Source organism: Pogona vitticeps, chromosome 11, assembly GCF_051106095.1.
Source record: "Pogona vitticeps strain Pit_001003342236 chromosome 11, PviZW2.1, whole genome shotgun sequence".
Lineage (NCBI taxonomy): Eukaryota > Metazoa > Chordata > Lepidosauria > Squamata > Agamidae > Pogona > Pogona vitticeps.
In genome coordinates this window covers 14,580,423-14,602,947 of record NC_135793.1, presented here as the reverse complement: position 1 = coordinate 14,602,947, position 22,525 = coordinate 14,580,423, and the positions used below count along the sequence as shown (strand labels likewise).

The 22,525-nt window shown below is 40.5% G+C and overlaps 1 protein-coding gene across 4 annotated transcripts in view; it reads left to right on the top strand.

Moving 5' to 3' along the window:
* LOC110082622 (protocadherin-11 X-linked) overlaps positions 1-22,525 on the top strand; it is a 986,147-nt gene that overhangs the window by 511,565 nt on the left and 452,057 nt on the right. The window lies entirely within an intron of this gene.

Sequence of the window (22,525 nt, the reverse complement as noted above, 5' to 3'; positions counted from 1 at the left end):
CACCACCCGGCTTCTCCCAAAGGGCTGCCCCGACTGTGCTTGCAGCAGCGGAGGAGGTGCCCGGTGGAGGAGAAATGACAGATCGGCTCCTGCCTTCTCCTCCACCGGGCACCTCTTCTGCTGCTGTAAGCACAATTGGGGCAGCCCTTTGGGAGAAGCCGGGCTGTAGAGAAGGAAGGCTGAAGCCGATCCAATCTTTCCCCCCCACCGGGAGGCTTCTCCGAAAGCGCTGCGCCCGATGGTGCGGGGGAAGGATTGGATCGGCTTCAGCCTTCTCCACCACCCGGCTCAGCTGGGGGAAAATGGTGCCTATGGGGAAAACATCGCAAAGCGATTTTTCCCCATAGGCAACATCGGTATGCGATCGCAAAAGCGATCGCAAAAATGCCATCGCTATGCGAATTCGTCGTTAAACGGGGCACTCGTTATACGAGGCACCACTGTAGTTTATAATACAGTGCAAGTAGATTAGTGGCAGGTCTTTGCCAGTCATTCCAGCTCTCAGCTGCAGAAGTACTGGGATTCCTTTTCCCATGTAATTCAACACAATGGCGCTTTCCATGAAACAGACCGTCTTAACAGCTTTGATACAGCCAGAATTGAGACATAATCGACATTTGCTGTATTCTTTGGACTTTTGGCAGACTTAATTAGTTCTTCCCATCTTTCACGTGCTTTCTAAATATGCCATTCAATTTGTATGGAAAACTGAGTTCAAAGAACAGGGGAAAATTTCCTGTTTGAAAGATTGTCAGATAGGCTGAAACTAGAGAGAAGTACAAAGAAGTACGATGTTCTTGCAATTGTTTGGAGTGACTTCAGTGTGATAATCTTATTGGGGTTTTTTTGTACCTAAGAGAAAACATGGAAGTCACTGTGGTTAATTTCAGCTTAATGATGAGTTGTTATATGCATATTATGCATGTGCCAACTGCGTAAGTGCATACACACTGGCCATGCACAATTTTTTTAAATTTTTATTTTATTTTTGAATTCTTCATATTGGGAGTTACATCTGCCAGACAGACATCTGAGTTATGCTGACCTGGAGGAAGGTGGATTGCAAGATCTTCTGACCCAAAATAGGCTGAGCTGGCGACTAGTTTCTTATTGGAAAAGGAAACCAGTTCTGGCACATCTTAGGAACTACTGAAATTATAAAATACTTTTTTAAAAAGTAGGAAAAACTGTTTAAATGCATGCATACCCACACATGCAAGCACATGTGCACACACCTCCACACACCAACAACACACTGTTATATTCTTAGTATGTTAGTTCACCCACATTGTTACTGGTACAATATACACTTAAGCCACCTGATGTTAGAACAATTGTCAAAAAAGCCTGGTGGGTGCTGTTTAAGTCTGGGAGTTAAAAAATAAGGTGATGGACTTGTTACATGGAAATGTACAAAGCAAAAGACAGTATAAATAATGCTGTAGAAAAATAAATGTGTATGAGAATTGGTTATTCGAGAGTGAAAGATGCATTGTCAAGCTGCTCTCAGTGAAGAGCAAAGTGTGTACAGTATATTGAAAAGAACAGGCCCTGGCCGGAGAGCAAATGGAATGAAATCAGTCAGAGAAGTAATAGTTTAAGGATAGAGCAAAGTCACCATTGTTACTTGCACATTAAAAGTAAACCTTTGCTCCTGGAAATAATTAGTTTTTGAGACTGTGTTACAACACTCAATTTAAGTTGCTTTTGCTGCACTCTGCTACTTACTCTGTTCTTGCTCTGGTGACACTGAATATTTGTCTGAGTGGAATTTTGCCTCTGCTTTAGTGCAAGGGGCCAGAGTTGTTCATTAGTTCACCCTTGAATCATGTCTTTCTTTCTTTCTTTGACTAATTGTAACTGGACTGCACTTAACGTTGGCACAGGTGATTCTTGTCATAGTTTATTCTTATAATCAGTCAATGAAATAGATGAGGCTGAGAGCCTGTGGAGACACAAAGAGTATTTCCAGGGCTAAGAGTAGGAAAATTTATTATTTCTGATTTCACCCACATTTGAGTTTTGAGAATTTTGGTAAATTCTGAAGTGAAATGTAATTCCTACCCATTTTAGAAGATTTGAACCTAGGCTTTTTTTTTTGTCTCCCTGGGTATTTATTTCAGACCTTGGGAAGTTACTTTTCTTTTAATTATAGCTCCCAGAAGTAATTGATTACATTATTTAAACTAGACTTTTAAAAAGTAATTATTGTTATTCAAAAGTAACTAATACACTTTGAAAAAAATTCATCAAAGTGGTTTAGGGTATCTGAACAAGGAGGTCACATGACCCATGTGACTGTACAAGTGACATAAACCAATCACAAAAGTAGATTCATCATCCCTTCTTGTGTTCATGATGCAACTTAGTAATGCCTCAGTTACTGAGAAAAGAACTTCATTAGGGGTAACTTGCTCTTTGCAATCAAGCTTTGATTTCTCTCCATGAAAATAGTGAATGGGGTAATTCATTCACCCCGATGTCTGTAAAGATCTGATTCCACTACCACAAGTGTTCAGGGCAACATTATTAGATAGCTGGGCAACAAAAGCAAAAAATAATTTGCTACCTTTTCCTGTCAAATAAGAAGTGAAAGTTGTTTACTGGCCAACTTTCTTTCTAAATGGTTTAGGGATATCAGGTGTTTTCTTGGCTATTATTTCCATGCGCAGCTGTTCATATAATGTATGTATTGATTTAACAAATACTCAGCAATTTTCTTGAAATGGAACAAAATGTACGCACATATACATATCTTTCTTCTGTCTCCTCCCAGTGCAACAGTATGGGTTTATAGCCTTAAGTGTGTTTGCATATTGAATAAGCATGTAAAAGAATAATCCATTGTTTATACCATCCATAAAACTTGGAAGCATCTTTGAGTTGCTGTTAATATTATATTTTATTTTTTCTTTCTCGATTTATCTCTCTCTTGTTGTATGATTGTTGTATATTGTAGTGTGTATTGTTATGTGGGGTCTGTGGGGATTCTAAATTTAAACTTGTAAACCACCTCGAGAAGTGTATGCACTAATGGGACAGTTTATATATCAAACAAAAAAATAAGTAACTAGATAAACAATTATACAAATAAATGGCAAGGACCCAAACATAACACCACTGACAACAATGCAGGTTTATGCTTCATATTTATGCCTTCCCAAAATGGAATCTTTCAGGCAGAATCAAATGTGCCAGCTTGCTTCTAGGTTGCCAATTCCATAGATGAGCATGGGGGCGTTTTAATTTGAAGGTCACTGAGGTTTACTCTGCACACAGACTATTCATCTGTACTTTCTATGTTTCATTTCTATCTGCTTCATTTATATATGTCTTCAGTTCCATCCTTCGTATTTATGTAAATGTTTCCATAAGGGAGAGGAGGGACACTGTAGTCTATTCACTTAGAAGGAAAATGTTCCACAATTTGCTCTTCCATTGGAAAAATAAATTTTCCTATGCCAAAATACAACCACAACAAATGGATTCTGTTCTTTTTTCATAGACTCTTAGAAAAGTGACGTTGGAAGGGGCCTACAAGGCCATCAAGTCCAAACCCCCCCCCCCACTCAGTGCAGGAATACAATCAAAGCATATCTGTCTGGTGATTATCCAAGTTTTTTTTTTATGCCCCCAGTGTTCGAACAATCAACAACTCCCGAGGTAACTGGTTCCACTGTCATACTGCTCTAACAGTTAGGAGGTTTTTCCTGATATTCAACTGAAATCTGGCTTTCTTTAACTTGAGCCCACTGTTGTGTGTCCTGCACTCGGGAATGAATGAGAACAGATCATGCCTCTCCTCCGTATGACAGCCTTTCAAGTATCTGAAAAGTGTCATTATATCACCCTTCAGTTTTCTCAAGGCTAAACATGCCCAATTCTTTAATTCTTTCCTCATAGGACTTGGTTTCCAGCCCCCTGATCATCCTTGTTGCCCTCCTCTAAACTTGTTCCAATTTGCTTGCATCCTTCCTGAAATGTGGTGTCCAGAACTGGACACAATACTCAAGGTGAGGCCTAACCAGTGCTGAATAGAGGGGAACTAGTACCTCGCGGTATTTGGAAACTAGACTTCTATTAATGCAGCCTAAATAGCATTTGCCTTTTTTTTTGTAGCCACATCACATTGTTGGCTCATATTTAGCTTGTGATCTATGACAGTTCCAAGATCCTTCTCGCTTGTAGTTTTGCTGAGCCAGATATCCCCCATCTTGTAAGTGTGCAATTTGTTTCTTTTTCCGAGGTGTAGTACTTTGCATTTATCCCTCTTGAATTTCGTTCTGTTGCTTTCCGCCCATTGTTCCATCCTATCAAGGTCATTTTGAATTTTGTTTTTGTCTTCTAGGGTATTAGCTCTTCCACCCAATTTTGTGTCATCCATAGATTTGACAAACATTTCCTGCACTCCCTCATCTAAGTCATTAATACAAATGTTGAAGAGCACTAGGCCCAGGACTGAGCCTTGGGGTACCACACTTGTTACCCTCTCCTAGTTGGAGAAGGAGCCATTAATCATCACCCTCTGAGTACAATTCTATAGCCAATTGTGTATCCATCTGACACTTGGTCTGTCCAGCCCACATCTAGTTACCTTGCTAATCAGAATATCATGGGGCACTTTGCCAAAAGCTTTGCTGAAGTCAAGATATACGATGTCTACAGCATTTCCCTTGTCCATCTGGGAGGTCACCGGATCAAAAAAGGAGATCAGATTAGTTTGGCAGGATTTGTTCTTGACAAATCCATGTTGGCTTCTATAGTTATTGCTGCATGGTTTTCCAGGTGCTTGCACAATGACTGCTTTATGATCTGTTCCAGAATTTTACCTGGGATCAATGTCAGGCTGACTGGTCTGTAGTTCCCAGATTTCTCCTTATTGCCCTTTTTGAAGAGAGGGACTACATTAGCCCTCCTCTGGCACCTCACCCATTTTTTTCATGATTTCAAGAAAATAATGGACAGTGGTTCTGAGAGTTCCATCAATACTTTTGGATGAAATTCATCCAGCCCTGGAGATCTGAACTCATTCTGGTTAGTCAGGTATTCCCTGACTATTTGTTTATCAATTTCCAGCTTCAATCCTGTCTCCTCCATTTGCACTTCACATTTCTCTGGAGGGTCATAGTCTTTCCTTTGGGAAATCACTAAGCTAAAATTTGAATTGATCACTTCTACCTTCTCTTTGTCTTCTGTCATAATTGCTCCATTTCTATTGAGTAGCTGATCCACTCTTTCTTTTCTTTGTCTTTTTTATGCTTTTTTATTCCTTTTGGTGTTTTTAGCTAACTTCAGCATTTTTGGAAACGGGCATGACGAGACTGACACTGTTGTATTTTGGGCACATCATGAGAGGACAAGATTTGCTGGAAACTACTAGGTTGAGATAGGTTGACCCCCATAAGCTATTGTCTTGTGTTTACAAATGCTGAGCAGGTTGATGGAAACAGGGAAATTTAGAGCCACTCATTAATGAAGTTACTATAAGTCAGATGTTGCCTGATGGCACATAGCAGCAGCAGCAAGCTACAAAAACTTTACACAGGCACAAACAGGAAACAGGCCAATGCTTATTAAATTTCCTCCCTATCAAGTCATTTTAGAATACTTGTTTTAACAATGAAAATTAAGCAAGATACTACAGTGGACCCTCGACTTACAGATGGCTCCACTTATAGTCTTTTCAAGTTACTGTACAGACTTTTCTGGCCGCAAAATTTAGGTTTGACTTGCAGCCAGATAATTGACCTACAGACCAGAAAAAAACCCAAAATGGAACAAAAATGGCCGGTTATGGGATTAATCGGTTTTCAATGCATTGTAAGTCAATGGAGCCTCGACCTACAGACTTTTCGACTTTTCACTGTACTCGCCTTTGATTTATTTTGCTGCTGATTTGATGCTTAGGATGGTGTTTCAACATATCTGGAGCCTGCATGGTGCTTTAATGTATTCTGTTGTTTTTGCTGTTTTCTCATTTGTATTCTTTAGGATATCCAGTTAACGCACTTTTGGAGCAACAGTTAAATGCATGACTATAACACAGAAAAAGAACCTGGTGCAAAGTGCTGAACTTTAATATTTGCAAAGAGTTGTTACATTATTCTGTGTATTCTGTGTTTCTTCTATCTGCATTGCACTTCCTTTTATTTCTTCCGCGTGTCCTTTGATTATGTCATTTTCAGAGCAGAACTGCACCACTAATTTCCATGCAGCAACAGTTTTGTTTTGTGTTGTTTTTTTTTTTGGTCTGTTTTTTTTTCTCTTTTTTTGGGTGACTCCCACTTAGCAGTTGCTGGACCATTAGATGTTGGCTTTAGAATTTCCATCTTCGTCAAGGGGAAGGCAAAAAGGGTGAGAAGTACAGCATCACACTGAGCACATTCATACCGCAAGCATTCAATATCTGCCAATGACAGAGCAAATTGTTGCTGATAAAACACTCCTGACTTTATAATCTACTTTGCAGCATGTTTCATCAATGCCTAGTTTTCTTTATACAGATTTATGGGCAGAATGAGGGGGTTAGTGCACATTTTCCCCTCAAACACACACACACACCACACTTCCCTCCTTTCTTTCAAGTGCTAAAATTTCATTGCAAACTGCTTCAAGCCATGTTTGCTTTTTTAGCAACTGTCTGACTAATTTCTCACAAATTGCATTCATATAAGGGACACTTCAGATCAGTGATCATTTCTAGACTTCATCAGGCATGTATTTTCCCAAATATATTTAAGCTACTTAACCCCACCCATAAATTACTGTATGTGCCAAAGAATATATATATTCAGTTGTTAGACCTGGTTATACAGACTAGATTTCCCATTAGTTTGCATAACTCCACTGTCATTCACCGGCTTCCCAGGACATGAAAAAACCAAACGTTGGCATAAGTGAGGTTGAAAATCTTAAGATAGGAAGAATGTTGTGGCAGCAGTATGCAGGGGCAGTATATGGGGATTTCTATGTCACAAGGAGAACTGGGGTTTGAACTTTCTGTTTAAAGTGGAAGTCATGATTACTCTTAGTGAGTGAAATAGAAATATTTAATTGTCTGCTGTCAAACATTCCAATTTAGGGTGACATTTTCCATGTTTTTCTGGTTAGAGGACACTCAGAAGTGGTTTCCCATTCTCTTCTTCTGGGGGTAACCTGGGACTGTGCATCCTGCTCAGGCTGGCTCTTCTCCCTAAAGATACAGAGGGGGATTGAACTCCCAGCTTCTAGCTCTGCAGCCAGCACCTAACTTGCTGAGTTAATAGAAATAAAGTTTTATTGGCACTGTCAGAGTGTCATTTGGCCTGCTTTTTAAACCAAGAGTTTATTTAATAGTAAGGTCATCCCCCCACCCCAGTGGACTCAATAGCCACTTCAGTGGGATCTTGTGTCCTCTCACTGCTTATCCCATGACTGGAAACACACATCTAGTACCGTATTTTTCGCTCCATAAGACCCACCAATTTTTTTAGGTGAAGAAAACAGGAAAATATAATCTGTTTTCTTCGCTCCATAAGACACACAGACTTTCCACCCCCCTGTTTTGTGGGAAAAAAGTGTGTCTCATGGTGCGAAAAATACGGTAATTATATTTTTTAAAAATACTTTAACACTGGGTATCGAGTGTGGATGATTCTACCTTTGAATGGACAAAACTTCTTAATGGTGCTAGGTGCAACGTACCACAGTGTCCTTTTACTACCTCTTTGATGCATCTCTGGGAAGCAGTAATAGCAGATGACTACTGGATTACCCAGTAACAATGTAACACTAAAACATGTCTGGTTAAGTATGAACCGTGCTATTGTAAAAGTAATATTCACCACCTATTCTAGCAGGAAGCAGATAAAGTGCTTCTCTATTGCTTACGTGTGTTTGGAGATCACCCCACAAAACTGGCATATATTAGACATACAGTGGTGCCTCGCATTACGATGTTAATACGTTCCAGCGAAATCGCTGTAGAACGAAAACATCGTAAAGCGATTTTTAAAAGCCCATAGAAATGCATTAAAACCCGATTAATGCGTTCCTATGGGCTTGAAACTCACCGTCCAGCAAAGATCCTCCATAGCACGGCCATTTTCGCTGCCCATGCCGCGAGGAATCCGTCCCAGAAAACAGCAGGCGGCCATTTTTTAAACCCGGCGGCCATTTTGAAACCACCGATCAGCTGTGCGAAAATCTTTGTTTTGAGATAATCGTTTAGCGAAGCAGGTAACCGATGATCGCAAAGCAGAAAAAACCCATAGGAAACATCATTATGTGATTTCTTTGTTAAACGAAGTGCTCGTCTTGCGAACTAATGTTTTGCCAGAACAGCAAGTATGGAAATGCTAGTCTTTCGCAGAAAGTCAGCTACTCTTTCTGACCCTTATTCTTTCTGCAGAGATTAAGAAGTTCCCTCAAAGAAAACAAAGCAAAGCAAAACAAAACAAACCATTTCCTACAAAGGCATTCTTTTTTTAGAAATGTCCTATGCTGTCTAAATGGATTTAGGCAAGGAGGGGAGATCTCCCTGAGATTAGTAAAATGGTATAACAATGTTCTTTCCTTGTACCTTTATATTTTCTGCTGAAAGAAAAAAAACAAGGGGTATAAATCTTTATACTTCTTGGAAAAAACGTTGATGTTAGGAAAGTGTGACGGCAAGAGGAGAAGGGGATGACCAAGGATGAGATGGCTGGACAGTGTCTGCGAAGCAACCAACATGAATTTGACACAACTCCAGGAGGCAGTGGAAGATAGGAGGGCCTGGTGTGCTCTGGTCCATGGGATCACGAAGAGTCGGACACAACTAAACGACTAAACGACGAAACGACGATAAATCTTTATACATCTAATCCTTATGTATGAGGGTGAGGAACTATAAAATTATTCTCATTCTGTGAATGAGCCGTGTTCTCAACAAAGAGCCTCGTGGCGCAGTGGTTAAAACGCTGTACTGCAGCTAAAACTGTGCTCACGACCTGGGGTTCAAATCCCAGGTAGCCGGCTCAAGGTTGACTCAGCCTTCCATCCTTCCGAGGTCGGTAAAATGAGTACCCAGCTTGCTGGGGGGGCAATGTGTAGCCTGTATAATTAAAAATTGTAAACCGCCCGGAGAGTGCTTGTAGCGCTATGGGGCGGTATATAAGTCCAATAAATAATAAGTCCAATAAATAAGACAAAGAATGAGAACTTTGGAGGATTTTCTCCTTAAATTAAGCAAAACAAGAAATGTAACTGCAGAAAGAGTGCTAATTGCAAAAATGGTAATGGCTACTGCTTTGTTGCATGTGCTCTGGAAGATTAGAAGCATTGGGGCTGTTGTTTGCATTAAAAAAAACACAATCAGCCTGTTCTTCTGAACTGACTATGTGTGTATATGTCTTTGCTCATCACAGGGGAAGGATACACATTTTGTGCAGATGTCCTTCTTATCAAGTATAGGAAATTTAATGGGAGGAAATGGTCCCCCTCTTCTTATCCTCAGCTAGAGATGAGGAATCTTGCAGGACCTGGAAATTCCTTGTCAAGTTAAAACAGCCTATCTTACTGAGAAGAAAGAATTTCACACCTGTTGGTGTTTGGAGAAGGTTTGTGGAAGTTGGTACAGATAATTGAAAAGGTGCTAGAGTATGTTGCAGTCACATGCCTGGTCAGTTTCTTGATTGCAAATCTGAGATTAGCTATGACATTTCATCAATAAGCACCAATTAAAAAGTTATGCAACCCTTATGTGAAGACCTCTAGGATCCTAGCAAATAAGTAATTCTTATTTCCCTAGCTTTCGCAGACAAGCTGCTGGGTCTAGGCTAAGCCTCCTCTCTCACTTCTGGGTGAATTTTTGAAAGTTTGTTTGTAATAACTGCAAATAGGGAATAGAAGTCACTGATAATATCTATGCTGCAGAAAGACCCTGCTTAAAATTCTGTCCTCCTCTAATGCACGTGCTTCTCATAATCAGAGGGGACCTGTTCTCTTGCCACTTTGATGTCTGACCAGGGACAAAAAAACATTCACTTTCCATTCATAGAAATAATGTGATGGCATAAGGAAAGCTGGCCATGCAGAGAGTGAATTAAATTCTTCTGATTAGGAACAGATGCTGACAGTCTTTCCTATGGCAACAGAAGCCATTGTACTGCACACATAGTTTATAGTGCTTAGTGTGTTTGTCAGTGCACAAATTCCTAGGGAATGATATTCTCATAGAATTTTGGTCCATTTTTGGTTCTTGCTGCTGTCTATTGTGATGTGATGAGAGAAGGAAATGCTGCAATATGAGAAACCAGAAGCTGACATTTCTCTTTCAGCCAATTACTATATGACAGCTTGGCTCAAACTAAGAGGCTAGAAACCAGTTTACAAATTTCATCAACAAATTGAGGTGGGGGATGAAATAAAGCAGGCACTGAGGTCTGTAGAAATCCCATTAAAATAAGCATTTCCTGTATTAATGTATATATTTATGTTTCTCTCCAAAACTCAGCAAAATATTCTCCTGCTATAGTTCAGTGCAGAGGCAATAGTACAGCTTTTATTTATTTATTTTATTTTATTTATTTATTGGACTTATATACCGCCCCATAGCGCTACAAGCACTCTCCGGGCGGTTTACAATTTTAATTATAAAGGCTACACATTGCCCCCCCAGCAAGCTGGGTACTCATTTTACCGACCTCGGAAGGATGGAAGGCTGAGTCAACCTTGAGCCGGCTACCTGGGATTTGAACCCCAGGTCGTGAGCACAGTTTTAGCTGCAGTACAGCGTTTTAACCACTGCGCCACGAGGCTCTTAATTAGTAGAAAGGCAGAGGGAGGACATTGACCTTAAGATAAAACGAGGTTTCCCACCTCATTTTACATCACACCAGAACTAAAGTAAGAATGTGTCAGAATGCATAAGGAGAAATGAGGTTTTGCATAGAAATAGAAAGACATCATTTTAGATTCCAGGTGTATTATATGTATGGGGAGACCTTTTGAAATGTCTATCTCTCGTTCCTTCTGATTGAGTGGGCACTCACAGAATGTCTCTATTGGTCATCACCAGGCTTGAATAGGTGCATATGTGCAGAGTAGCGATGGGTGTATTCATATATGATTATCCCTGCACAGCTGGAGTTGATGAGGGTCCGGCCCCTGGGGCCAGACCATCCACTCACATGTCCGCTGCTGTCCATGCTCATCCTTCCAATCCCGAGCGCTGTTCTCTTCCTGGTCGTCTAGCCCACTGGTTCTTAACCTTGGGTTACTCGAGAGTTTTGGACTGCAACTCCCAGAAGCCTTCACCACTAGCTGTGCTGACTGGGGTTTCTGGGAGTTGCAGTTCAAAAGCATCTGAGTAACAAAGGTTAAGAACCACTGGTCTAGCCACTCCTGGCAGAGGGAGGGCGAGTCTCCCTGCAAGGCTGCCAAATGTCTAGCTAACCATTGCTCTGGAGTGATTGGAAGGAAGAGAGCGGCCATCACTGTCACTGGACATGTGAGTGGATGGTCTGGCCCTAGGGGCTTGACCCTCATTAACTCCAGCTGCGTGGGGATATTTGTATATGTATATGAATATCCCCATCTCTAATGCAGAGTGTTGTCTCAGACAATGATATTTCAACCTCTGCAGGCTGATATAAGTTGAAGTCAAGGACTTGCAAGCTTCAGGACCCTCTTTGGTGGTGCAGACTGTTAAACCCAATTCAGATGTGTTCCATGCAGATTCAGACTTGAATTTGAAATAAGGAAATCTGAACTATTTATTCCACCATCAACTCATTGGGAACAAAATGTAAGAGCAAAAGAAAAGTAAAGATGAGAGTGGGGGAGAACTCTACTAATTCTTACTGAAATGAACATGAAACCTAAGCTTTACAAACAATTTTTTGTGGTGCAGAAAAAGTAGACAGGGAAAGAATGGCTATATATCCTGGTTGGGTTGGATAGACTTTTGGTCTAAGCCAATATGGCTCTCCTTATGATCTTATATTCATAACAAGGGCCAAAATGCAAGGCTGGGAGGTTCTAGAATGTTGTCCAGCTCATAGTTGCAATTATCAAACCTTCAAAATAGCCCTGTGGACTTAAAATATGACAAAATACAGACTGCAGAAGAGACTAAATATAATCCAAATGATGTTCCAACGGAGCCTAGGAGATTCCGGATAATATCATTAGTATTTCATCCTGGCTTGCCATATAACATTTCCTCTAAATCATAAACCTAACCATGCATCCTCTAACTCAGCATGGGCATTTCCCTCTCGACCCCCCTCAAGTCATGAGAGAATAATCTGGGCTGTCTTTTTTTTTCAGAGTTGTAAGTTTAGTAGGAAAGGAAAATGCTGTGGGTATAGTTTATCTTGGTTTCAGCAAGACTTTTGACAGCATCCCTCATGATATTTTTGTAGCCCAACTAGTAAAGTGTGGGCTAGATAATGCTATGGATGGTTGGATTGTACATTATTGACAGGCCATACTCAAAGAGTGCTCACTAATGGCACTTCATCATCCTAGGGGATTGATAAGTGGAGTGCTTCAGGGTTCAGTCCTAGGCCTGGTGTTGTTTAATATCTTTATTAATGAATTGGATGAAATTGTGGAGGGTATGTGAAATTTGCAGGTTCAGATTTGCAGATTTATTTATTAAATTGGCATATTCACCAAACATGGAGAGGTAGCTAATACATCATAATACAGCATCAGGGTTCAAAGAGTCCAGTCTACTCCTGTACCCTACCCTTGAAGAAGGATAAAGACAAACTGAAACAAGTTAAGAGGCGACTGGAAGCCAAGCCCTACGAGGAAAGACTGAAAGAACTGGGGATGTTTAGCCTTGAGAAAAGAAGACGGAGGGGAAATACAATAGCACTGTCCAAACACTTGAAAGGTTTTCATACAGAGGAAGGGAAGGATCTGTTCTCAATCATCCCAGAGTGTAGAATGCATAATTATGGGCTTAAGTTACAGGAAGCCAGATTTCAACTATCAGGAAAAAAGCTCTTAACTGAACAGTACAGCAATGGAACCAATTATCTTGGCAGGTGCTGAGTGCTCCAATGCTGGCGGCATTCAAGAATAAATTAGACAAGCACCTGATAGATCTGCTTTGATTTGTATTCCTGCATTGAGCAGGGGAGTTGGACTCGATGGCCTTATAGGCCCCTTTCAACTCATTTATTCTATGACTTTATGAGCAGTGTAGTTTCAGAATGAAGAGAAGTAATACTACCACTTTATTCTGTTTTGGATTAGACCTTCCCTAGAGTATTGTCACCAGTTTTAGGCATCACAGTTTTTAAAAAGGTATCAAGAAGCTGGAACATGTCCAGATGAAGGCATCTGAAATGATAACTGGTCTGGAAGCCAAACCCAATGAGGAAAGATTGAGGGAACTTAGCATGTTAGCAGGGAGAAGAGAAGTTGGAGAGATAATACAGTATGTTTGTTTGAAGGACTGTCATGTGGAAGATGGAGCAGGCTCACTTTTTGCAGATGAGATGGTTAGGACCACGAGTAATTGATTCAAGTTACAAGAAAGGAGGTTGCAAGTAAACATTAAGAAAAACTTCCCAATAGTGACTACCATTTAAAAAAATGGAATTAACTACAGTACTTTCACTAGATATTTTAGCTGTGGATTTCTTCCACTGGATGGGGTCTAGACTTGAAGACCCTTTGGTCCCTTCCAGATTTCCAGATCTATGATCCAGTGATTCTATGAACTCCACTGTCTCCTAGGTTTTGTGCAGAGTACAAACAAGAGAGCTCTTACTGCCCCTATTGAACGCCTTCCAGAATAAGAGGTCTTCCCTGACATTCCAAAATCCGGGTGTGGACGTTGCATGGGGTTACTTCAGATGGAATGAAAGCTCTCCGTTTCACATATTTGCATAGACCTGTTTTTAGCTATTATAACTCAATTGTACATCACTTTACTGCTTTAGTGTATTACTGAATTTCCAGACAGTCAGAAAGATAACAGTGACCTTTACAATAAATGACTAGATGTCTGTCTGAACAGTGTAATGGAATCCTGTAACACTTTATTGTTCCTGTTTCATGATTCATTGTGGTTGCTTATTTACTCATGTAACCCAATTTAGCCCCTTCTTCTGAATGGTGAGTTACATCACTATTCACTGACGAAAATCTTCTATTTTTCCAGTGAGACTCTAGATTGTAGTAAAACAGGTAATAGCATTAGGTCTTTCCTCCACGGTTTTAAAACATGTATTTCCATAAAAACAATATTAGACGATGTCTCTCTGCAGTGGTATGTTTAATTTTTCTACCTTCATGCCACATTTTCAACTTTCACTAGTCTGTCAAGAATTCCTATGGATTGAGGAAAAACTGAGGTAATGATAAATGATCTCTTCACCTCAGATTGCAATTGGCTCACTCATTCCATATTTTGATTGAGGTCTCATGGAATAATCTTTGTATTTACTAGAGCAAGTGTCCCTGTAAATGTTAAGGGATACTCACTGTCCATTCGCACCTCCTGTCTTTCCTAAATATAGTAGTGAGGTGAGATAAGAAATAGCTGTGAGGAGATTGGAAGTCATAGATTTATCTTCTTAGTTTCCATTTCCCTGGCAGCTGTAGATGATGTCAGTAGCATTCATTGCCACTGACGCTGAGATTTTAAATTCCTCCTGGGCTAGAAGTCCTGGCTGAGTTAGACTTTGATGTGATTATATGGTCAAATACCATAGGATTTGCTTTGCTTACAAAGAGGGTGAATTCGAAGTATTATTTACTGACCACATGACACAAAGGCTGATCTGAATTGTTCCAGCCCTTTTTCCTCCCACAATGGCCTCCCCCCTCTCCCTTTGCTGCTGGGCAGCTTCTAATTTTTCAAGCCAGAATTATTCAAATAGTTTTTTCCCCCATCAGGTTAGTTGTGATATAGTCTTGTAAAGACGGTATATATGTCTGTAGGTGGTGGTTTGGTGACATAGGCAGTTGAGTTGTGATGATCATGCCCAAGAGCAGGGTGGTATGCAAAAACAAAGCATTGTGATTTTAATGAGAGGGATCAAATGTTAGTGCCAAATCCTGTCAGATCACTTAGGAAGGCCCTTTTGTTGTGAAGCAAAAGATTAGTGCTATTAATAACTTAACTGACAGGTTTGGAAGTGTCATTAAAATCACATTCCCCTTCCCATTTGTTAGTCTTTACCCTTACTTCCAAGTTACACATGGAGGAATTACCTCATCTCTAATTATAGTTTATCATGACAGTAGTTGGAAATCATACATGAACAGAGATGAGGTAATTCCTCCATCTGTTACTTGGAAGTAAATTAAAGAAGTAATGACTGGGGGAGTTGTAGGTGATAATCCCTTTTCTGGAAATATTCTGATGTGATTTATGATTATTTTTCAAAATTACAAAATTAAAAATTAAACTTTTTATTTGTACTCTTAGATTGTTAAGTACTTATTTTTTGTTATTTCTCTTCACAAAAGTTTTTGAGAAATGCAGTAGTCTGAAGCTTTAAATGAGAAAGTGACTTCACAGTAAACCATTAAAGAATCAGTAGAGGCAGGACTAGAGGAAGTAAGGAAAGAAGGGAGCTGTGGACTGGAATGTGAATCACATTGCATCTAGTATGAACAGTGAACTCCTGAATCAATCTACAGCCTTTGTGTAAGCACTGATTGCAAGTTCAAATGCATTACAGGTTACAAATCAAATCCAGTGTAGTCACACCGTTTAATTGGCACATGGCCTTCAACTTCATGTATTGAGTATTTCTCAATAGTGCTGAGGACATTAAGAGCTAGATGAACAGTGGCAGTTTGTTCTTTGCTCATACTGGAGCAAACTCTTGCGTTCTCTGTTCTGAACCCTACAGTTATGAGTCGTCATATTTAATTCTGAAACACAGTCCGTGGTTTAGTCCATCCAGTTTGGTCAGCTCATAATGATAATGAGACACCAGATTGGAAAACCTGGCTAACCCACTGTGACTTGAAGTTTCTAAATTATCCACATTTTTTCTCCTCATGCAGATGTTCTCTGTCCCACATAGCTCATCTTGGTTTCAATATTTCAAATAATCAGCTATCCAGAAATTTCCTCTGATATCTTAAGCCCTTATGTTGGTAATCCATAAATATTCTGACAGGACAAAGATCAGATAGTTGTGGTTCCTGAGTATTTCTACAGCACTCTGAATAATTCTATTATTTTCCAGATTAGGTCCATCCCTCCCTCCCTCCAAATTGCCCTTGCTCTCCCAAGATGAAAGCTAGTACAAGATATTTATCCAGTAGCAAAGGACACCGTAACTGGTGAAATACTTCTTAGAAAGAGAACAAGCACAATGAGGCAAGAATGGCTTACAAATAAGGGTAACAGGAGAACAAAAGCAATGTCAGAACACATTGTGGTTGGTAATGTTCCAATTTCGACACATTCATACTGTTTCAGTTGCAAAGTGAGCAATAAAACTGAATAAAGATGTGACATTCTTGCTGTCTGGCATGTCTGTGAATGTGCAACGTGGTTGGTCAGGACACTATTTACTTTGTATTGTTGATACTTAAAGCAATCATGTTTTCATAGATATTGTTGTTCTGTCCCATCAAGTCCAAACTGACTTAGAGTGACCCTAATATGCCTTTCAAAGTAAGTGAAATATTTTAGGACTAGTTTTTGTCAGTTCCACTCCCCCAGTGAATTCCCATGGTTCAGTAGGGATTTGAATCTGGGTCTCCTGAGTCCATCACTCTATCCACTACATTACATCAAACTGCATATCCTTTCATAGATACTTGTTCTAATTTATCATTCTCATTTTAAAGGGCGCATCTATATGCCTCGTAGGTTTCTTTGGACCCATCATTGTCACTCGATCCTCTCTTTCAGCCTAGGCTACATTGCATAGTTGTTGTGTGGATAAAATAGACCCGCAATGACTCTAATAGGGTGTTTCAAGACACTGATTGTGCACAATGCTGCTGTCATCCATTGCCAGCTTGGCAGGCAAACTCTCCTCCATTCCCATACCCATTGACTCCACAGAGCCAGGCTAAACAATAGTAGGATTTATTGGTACAAGGAAGCTGGAAATTACAGACTTAGGAGTTTACACCACTCCTGCCACTTTTCCTGACAGCAAAGTTATGAGCACTTGCCTCAGAACGGTCACAGTCTAGTCCAGGTCTCAAGTTTAGTCCACTGGGGGCCATGAGTCCCTGGTCTCCTTCGTAACCCATCATCTTCCTGGGGGGTAAATGGTAGGAGCCTTGAGCAGGGATGATGTATATACTTGTAGTCCTGGCTGGGCTCAAGTCTTGATGGAAATAGCTGTTGTAGTGGCTGCTGTTGCTGGAGCTGCTGCTGCTGCTCCTTTTCCATTTTCCATCTCCAGCATCCCCTTTGGGTGGCGACTTGGCCCAGCACAGGGTGTCAGCCACAGTCATGGCATTTGAGGCAAGAAGTAGCTGAGCGGGCTTCAGCTTGCAGACTGCCTTGTTCCCAAGGTACTCACAGCTGAGGCTCCTCTCAAATCGCCCTCTGCTCTTGGAATCTCTTCAGCACCCAGGCGCCTCCTCCAACTCCTCCCAAGCCTTTTCCCAAGTCCTTTTCTCCTCCAGGTCTGACATTTCTCCCACTGAATGCAAGGGCCACACATCTTCCTCCCAGACCTCCACAGTCTCCTCCAAAGCCTCTTGGGTGGCTCCCCATCATCCTTCCCCGGATGCCTCTCATCTGAGGCAGTCCCCTCCCCTACCTGGGCCAGTTGCTCTTCTCCCACATCTGCCTCAGACTCAGTGGGGACCCCCTCCTGGTGAGATATTTAAGGAGTGGTTTCACCACTGCTACTCTCCAGTGAGTTTCCACAGCTGAGCAGGGATTTAAGTACTATCCTTCTCCTGTTGTGAAGTATTTCTTATTTTCTAGCAGTAACAGGAAGCCACAGCAAATTTAGCCATTCACCTGAGGCTAACCTGCTTTATATTTAATTTGGCTTGTAATAACTGGAGTCAATTTTGGCCTGCTGTGTTGCCTCTCCAGACTTGCTCTCCACCCATCTAAAGCCCTTCAGTTCAAAAATATTTTCCTTTTCAAAGTGCCTGTGATGATTCATACTGAAGGAGGTGATGAATGTGAACAAAAGGGTAGCAATTACAATTTCATTAATCACATAATAATTGGGGTCTGCTGTGTAGTTGCTACTTTGGGCTTTTTGTATCCAAAGGCATTAAGGAGAAATTCCTATTCATCACGGGGGTTGCTGGCCTTGACAGAGGCCTGTTGCTAACAATAGATCTAACCATTTTGGGATGCACTACAGTTAAGATTCTGTGTGACAAAAGGAGACACAGTACTAGTCTCACGAGACCCAAAGAGTGAACCTCTCTCTTTACATCACTGATTTAACATTAAATGTCATCTGTTTAATCCCTGTATCTCTGGAGGCTTATAAATGTTTGAAACCTTTAGTAAACTGAACTCTATTTGCTGTCTTAAATTGGTAGACACAAACTGGTCTTCTATTCTGGAGGACTTTTGTTTTCTGTGACATAATGGAATCAAATTTATTTTAAATCTCCTTCCATTTTAAGTCTTATCTATACAGTACATGTTTTACCCAGAATCAGTCATGATACGTAAACAAATTTATAGCACAAAACGAGCAATCCATCAAGTCCATCCAGTTTAAAAGAGTGCTTTGCTTACTGGGAACTGGACAGGGGGAGTGTGTTCCTGTTCGTTCTGCTGGACCTCTCAGCAGATTTTGGTGTCATAAATCACGGTATCCTTCTGAGCTGTGGGACTTGGAAGCATTGCTTTACAGTGGTTCCAGTCCTTCGTGGAGAGAACTCAGAGGGTGGTGCTGGGGGACTCTTGTTCAAAACCCTGGTCATTGGTCTGTGGAGTCCCTCAGCGTTCTGTTTTGTCCACTATGCTATTTAAAATCTACACGAAACCTTTGGGAGAGGTTGTCCAGAGTTTTGGGGTTTGTTGTCAGTACACTGATGACACCCAACCAAGGTTCCCTCTAAACCCTGCAGGGGCCTCTACCTCCCTCCATGATTTGCCCCTTTCAACTCTGACTGAAAAGGGAGATTAAAATTTTTGCGTAAATGGGGGATATGTAAGAGGCAGGAAGGTTGTTGATTTTTTTGTTGTCGTTTTTTAAATTCTGAGTTGTTGTCTGTTGTGTTTGTGTGGGGGGGGTTAATTGCCAGTTTGACAGAACAGAATATCAAAAGAGTTTTACAGCCAGGAGCAACAGTGTACAATATTATCCCTGCCCATTAAGTTGTCCACTAGTCATGCAAACAGAACTTATATCTGCAGGGTTTGAAAAGAGGGCCAAAAGGTATGTGTGTCATAGGGGTTGCTATAAGCTCTCAGGTAAATCTCTCTACAATCCAGACTTTTAGAATTTCCTTACTCCTCTAAAATGGGGGCGGGGGGAAGACATGTGCACATGTACCATTCCTAAACTCTCCAATAATTCAATCAACCAGGCAGTCTCTTATGGTGTTTTGTAAATCAGATGAGGGTGTAGTGTGGGAAAGGGGTGTTGTACCTAAAGAGTTGTTGCACTATTTTCATGAAATAGCTGAAGGAAACAGAATACAGTGGACCCTTGACTTACAGACGGCTTGACTTACAGACTTTTTGAGTTACAGACTTCTCTGGCCGCAAAATTTAGGTTTGACTTGCAGACTGAGATTTGACTTACAGACCAGAAAAAAACCAAAATGGAACAAAAATGGAACAAAAACGGCCAGTTACGGGATTAATCGGTTTTCAATGCACTGTAGGTCAATGGAGACTTGACTTACAGACTTTTTGACTTGAGAACCGCCTTCCAATACGGATTAAGTTCTCAAGTCAAGACCCCACTGTATACCTGTTTTGCTCTCCTTACTATAAGAAACTGTGGAACATATGCTTCCTATTATTTATTTTCTCTTAACCTTGTCATTTAGTCATTTGGTGGAGGTCAGTATCATTGAAGCAATAACATACTGGCCATTTAGTGATAGCTCTTGGTGTCAGGATGAATTAATCTGAGTACCTTTAAAGCTTTTTTTGTTGCGTACCTGCGTTAATCTGTTATGGCTAAAACAACAGAGTCCTGTGTTACTTTAAAGTGGAGTGGTTAACATTCAGTCCCACTGAAGGTTTGTGCCTCTCCCTCCAGATACCTGAGGGCTGCATTTTCTTTAAAAATATGGAGAAGTCAAAGATCCTACTTACAATCTGGAGGCCTCCAGGAGGTGCCAATTAGGATGTGGGTCGATATTGTTTGTCACTTCCTGTAAAATACAGATTAAATTCTAGAGCAAAGTCATGGCTCCATTGAGGTTGGAGTCATGAGAATCAACTGTGCAGTCCATGTATCAATGTTCCAGATAACACTGCCTGTTTGGTGGAATAACAGCTTCCCACCTTTCAAATATGTATAAAGTAGCCCTGTATCTCATAACAGCAACAGGACCAACAACTAAAATCCAAAGAAACAAAACCGTCTGACAAAGTGGCCATGTCCATGAAAGCTCACATTAAAATATGATAGTCTTTAAGGTGGTAGGGACATGGTGGCGCTGTGAGGGACGTGGTGGCGCTGCGGGCTAAACCGCAGAAGCCTGTGCTGCAGGGTCAGAAGACCAGCAGTCGTAAGATCGAATCCACGCAACGGAGTGAGCTCCCATCGCTTGTCCCAGCTCCTGCCAACCTAGCAGTTCAAAAGCATGTAAAAATGTGAGTAAATAAATAGGAATCACCCCGGTGGGAAGGTAACAGCGTTCCGTGTCTAAGTCGCACTGGCCATGTGACCACGGGAGATTGTCTTCGGACAAAACGCTGGCTCTATGGCTTGGAAACGGGGATGAGCACCACCCCCTAGAGTCGAACACGACTGGACAAAAATTGTCAAGGGGAACCTTTACCTTTAAGGTACCACATGTTTTGTTGTCTCTTGTTTTATTTTGTTTCTTTGGATTTTGCCTGATATGCTTGCACAGACTAACCTTTTCCAAAGGTTCCAGTAATTGTGTTCTACAGTATATGTCTGCCATTTGTTTTCTTGTTGGGTATGTGTATGTGTTTTGTTTATGTCTCTGTGTGATTTCTGTCCCCCATAAATTACAATAGGTGCCCCATCTTTCATTATTCTTTTTCATGATTCAGAGTAATGTTGATATTGTGACTTACCCTTCCCATAGTTTAGTTCCCTGTACATTTGTCTCTTTGATTCCTGCTTACGCCTTATTGTATTTTCTTTTTTAATTAACTATCTCACCTGCTGCTTATTATTTTATTTTAACGTATTTTAATGACTTATAGTTGATAAATAAACACTTCCTATTGCTAGTTTAGTTTTCATTATCTCTAGAAATCTGTCCTTAGATTGACTTGGCTTTGGACTAGCAGGATAAAGTACAAAGATTTCAATAAAGGTAATTCTTGTGTCAAGACTTGGGCATGTTGGTGGCCACATATTTGATTTTATTGTTAACCCTGTGCCAGAGAAGTACTGTATTTTTTGCACCATAAGACTCACTTTTTCCCCACAAAACAGGGGGGTGGAAAGTCTGTGCATCTTATGGAGCGAAGAAAACAGATTATATTTTCCTGTTTTCTTCTCCTAAAAAATCGGTGCGTCTTATGGAAAGGTGCGTCTTATGGAGCGAAAAGTACTTGTGGGTCTATGCAATTTCTCACCGGTTGTTTCTCAACAGCTATTTTAACAATTACGTGGATAATTTCTTTGGAGAAAAAGAAGAAACCTCACAATCTTTTCGCGATTTCTCTGTAGCTTGTACTTTAACTGTGTCTGTGTGCCTTGCCAAAATCTTACAGTTGCTCCTATAAATGCCTTTAATTTCTCATGATTCACTCCCAGATTGTATATGGACTACAAAATAAATGATGTAAATTAAGTAGCCCTGAACAAGAATTTTGCAGAAAACATGGTGAATCTGTGCTACACTTAAATACTCTGGGTTGTGTTTTTTAAAATTATATATATAAAAAATTAAATGTCATGTGGTAAATATCTAGATTTTGAGAATAAAACGTACAGCTGAAAAAAATAAGGAAGATATGTGTTGGTAAGAGAAATATTGGCAGAATATTAATGCTAGGGGAATAACAGTAGACTATCAAATAATAAAAATTAATATTTCTTCAAAATCACCAATACCCAGAAACATTTTGTTCCCTACAGCAGAAAAAATATACAGTATATCACAGAAGTGAGTACACCCCGTCACATTTCATAAATATTTTAGTATATCTTTTCATGTGACAACACTGAAGAAATGACACTTGGCTACAATGTAAAGCAGTGAGTATACAGCTTGTATAACAGTGTAAATGTTCTGTCCCCTCAAAATAACACAACATACAGCCATTAATGTCTAAACCCCTGGCAACAAAAGTGAGTACTATACTAAAATATTTATGAAATGTGAGGGGGTGTACTCACTTCTGTGGTATACTGCAGTGGTCCCCAACCTTGGGCCTCCAGATGTTCTTGGACTTCAGCTCCCAGAAATCCTGGCC